The 3,160-nt window shown below is 56.3% G+C and overlaps 1 non-coding gene across 1 annotated transcript in view; it reads right to left on the minus strand.

Moving 5' to 3' along the window:
* LOC124727485 overlaps positions 1 to 1,036 on the minus strand; it is a 1,909-nt gene extending 873 nt beyond the window's left edge. The window contains exon 1 of the ribosomal RNA XR_007007131.1: positions 1 to 1,036. This exon is cut by the window's left edge and continues 873 nt beyond it. This is a non-coding gene — a ribosomal RNA (small subunit ribosomal RNA).
* Between the last annotated feature and the right edge of the window lie 2,124 nt (positions 1,037 to 3,160).

A 3,160-nucleotide genomic window follows, 5' to 3' on the forward strand; every position in this document is an offset into this window, starting at 1 on the left:
CGCTTCTGTTCGTCTTGCGACGATCCAAGAATTTCACCTCTAACGTCGCAATACGAATGCCCCCGCCTGTCCCTATTAATCATTACCTCGGGTTCCGAAAACCAACAAAATAGAACCGAGGTCCTATTCCATTATTCCATGCACACAGTATTCAGGCGGGCTTGCCTGCTTTAAGCACTCTAATTTGTTCAAAGTAAACGTGCCGGCCCACCGAGACACTCAATAAAGAGCACCCTGGTAGGATTTCAACGGGGTCCGCCTCGGGACGCACGAGCACGCACGAGGCGGTCGCACGCCTTCAGCTCGCCCCACCGGCAGGACGTCCCACGATACATGCCAGTTAAACACCGACGGGCGGTGAACCAACAGCGTGGGACACAAATCCAACTACGAGCTTTTTAACCGCAACAACTTTAATATACGCTATTGGAGCTGGAATTACCGCGGCTGCTGGCACCAGACTTGCCCTCCAATAGATACTCGTTAAAGGATTTAAAGTGTACTCATTCCGATTACGGGGCCTCGGATGAGTCCCGTATCGTTATTTTTCGTCACTACCTCCCCGTGCCGGGAGTGGGTAATTTGCGCGCCTGCTGCCTTCCTTGGATGTGGTAGCCGTTTCTCAGGCTCCCTCTCCGGAATCGAACCCTGATTCCCCGTTACCCGTTACAACCATGGTAGGCGCAGAACCTACCATCGACAGTTGATAAGGCAGACATTTGAAAGATGCGTCGCCGGTACGAGGACCGTGCGATCAGCCCAAAGTTATTCAGAGTCACCAAGGCAAACGGACCGGACGAGCCGACCGATTGGTTTTGATCTAATAAAAGCGTCCCTTCCATCTCTGGTCGGGACTCTGTTTGCATGTATTAGCTCTAGAATTACCACAGTTATCCAAGTAACGTGGGTACGATCTAAGGAACCATAACTGATTTAATGAGCCATTCGCGGTTTCACCTTAATGCGGCTTGTACTGAGACATGCATGGCTTAATCTTTGAGACAAGCATATGACTACTGGCAGGATCAACCAGGGAGCTGCGTCAACTAGAGCTGAGCAGCCGGCCGCCCGGGAGTGTGTCCCGGGGGCCCGCGCGAACACGCAAGCGTCCGCTCAATCATTCTGCAAACAGGAGGAGGCTGAGCTCCCCTGCACAATACACCTCGAAACCCTCTCAGGTCCCGGCGGCGCGCAGCGCCGTCCCAAGTACTTGGTCGGGTTCGAGAGAGGCGCAATCGCCCGGAGTTAGGCGAGTAGACGCTTTCGGTGCGACCACCCGTGCTCCCAACTGAGCTTGCCGCTGCCGACAGAGGCCCGGGAGCGTGCTGTCGTGGCATTGCCGGCGGGAGACAACACGCGCCACCTACGGTGACCGGCAGCTCCAACGCCAGCGCCACAGAAGGACAAAAGCCCCACTTGGGTGCCGAAGCGAACTCTCCCAGCACAGCGCACGCGCCAACACATCCGCACAGCTGCGATACAAACCACCAGCGAGAACCGCTGGGGCGACCGAGCAGCAGACGGCGTCGCGGCGCCGAGCGCCGGGCGGCGGCGCATCCTCAACGCACACAGTCCTCAATCGGACCAGCACACTGAAGATGTCCACCGCGCTTCGCACCGGGCCCGCGAGGACCTACTTTGGCCGCACGGCGCCGCGCGCAGGGTGCGCCGGCGCGCAGCTGCGACGCCTGCCGCGTCCGTCGGCCGGCGCGCCTGCCACTGGCCGCCCCCACCAGCCGGCTGTAGCGCGTGCGCCCACGCACCGCGCGGCCAGCACGCCGGGAGGCGCCCCCTCACCGGCCGGGGACGGTCCCACCCAGCCACCGCCGCGTATCGCTTCACACCCAGATGCCGTTCAGTTTCGTCGGCATGGTGGGTATCGCTGGAACAACCGGTTAGTACCTCAACCTATCGTCGCCATCACCGATTCACCCCTAGCGAGAACAACCGCACCACAACAGGTTACCATTTGTTCATTTGCGTAACTTCACCAGAAAACGCAGGCGTCCATCGCCATTTGCAACTTCAACGATTATTGCATGCCTGTGTCAGGTGTCACGCCACACTACGTCTGCCCACATACACGCAACAAAATGTGCACGCCTAGACAATACGTGGAAGGTGGCCCCCGTACGTATGCGATGTCCATTGCTCGAACGACTGTCAACCGGCCTCTGTAGCATGTCGCAGATATGGAACGCGGTGCACCATGCCATCACGGTGTGTGAGGAGAGACGACTAGGTCCGAATACATCAACAGACAGCTCATGCTGATCGCCATCCACGGCGTCCGTTCCTCCCACACGTCTCTATGGCGTACCACACTGCAATCCAGCTCTCATAGGGAGACGACACGTAGCTGCGTGCACAATATTTGCACTGTATGGTCCGCCGTTTTTGGGCGCAGTCGTTGTGCGGTCACACATGTGCCACGATGTATCATTCAGTACATAAGGACGAATGTGCAGTACAGATTGTGGTTCACGCGTACGACATCAGCGGACAGTTGACACAGGCCGCACCACAACGTAGCCTGAGTACGTCGCATGCGAAGGGCATTGAACATGCAAACTTCTCACCAACCAGCTTGCGAAGGCAGGGGGCAAGGTGGGGACGTGGGGAGGGGCGGCATGTACGTCCTGCTGCCATCCACATTACAGTGTACAGCAGGAGCATGTGGAAAGTGAGCAAGACTTGCAAGGTGTTTAACATGAAGCGATACACAGGGGTGCGGGCAGTGCGAGTAGCGAACTATATTGCGAGGGTTGCGGGTGGGCAACACTACAGTAATTGAACGAGTCGTATAACAATTACAGAGCAGGTTTAGGCGACAACGTGGGTTACGTTAAGGCGACAACATGGGTTAGGTTAAGGCACAACATGGGTTAGGTTAAGGCACAACATGGGTTAGGTTAAGGCACAACATGGGTTAGGTTAAGGCACAACATGGGTTAGGTTAAGGCACAACATGGGTTAGGTTAAGGCACAACATGGGTTAGGTTAAGGCACAACATGGGTTAGGTTAAGGCACAACATGGGTTAGGTTGAGGCACAACATGGGTTAGGTTAAGGCACAACATGGGTTAGGTTGAGGCACAACATGGGTTAGGTTGAGGCACAACATGGGTTAGGTTGAGGCACAACATGGGGTTAGGTTAAG

The sequence above is a fragment of the Schistocerca piceifrons genome, unplaced genomic scaffold, assembly GCF_021461385.2.
Source record: "Schistocerca piceifrons isolate TAMUIC-IGC-003096 unplaced genomic scaffold, iqSchPice1.1 HiC_scaffold_1107, whole genome shotgun sequence".
NCBI classification, from domain to species: domain Eukaryota; kingdom Metazoa; phylum Arthropoda; class Insecta; order Orthoptera; family Acrididae; genus Schistocerca; species Schistocerca piceifrons.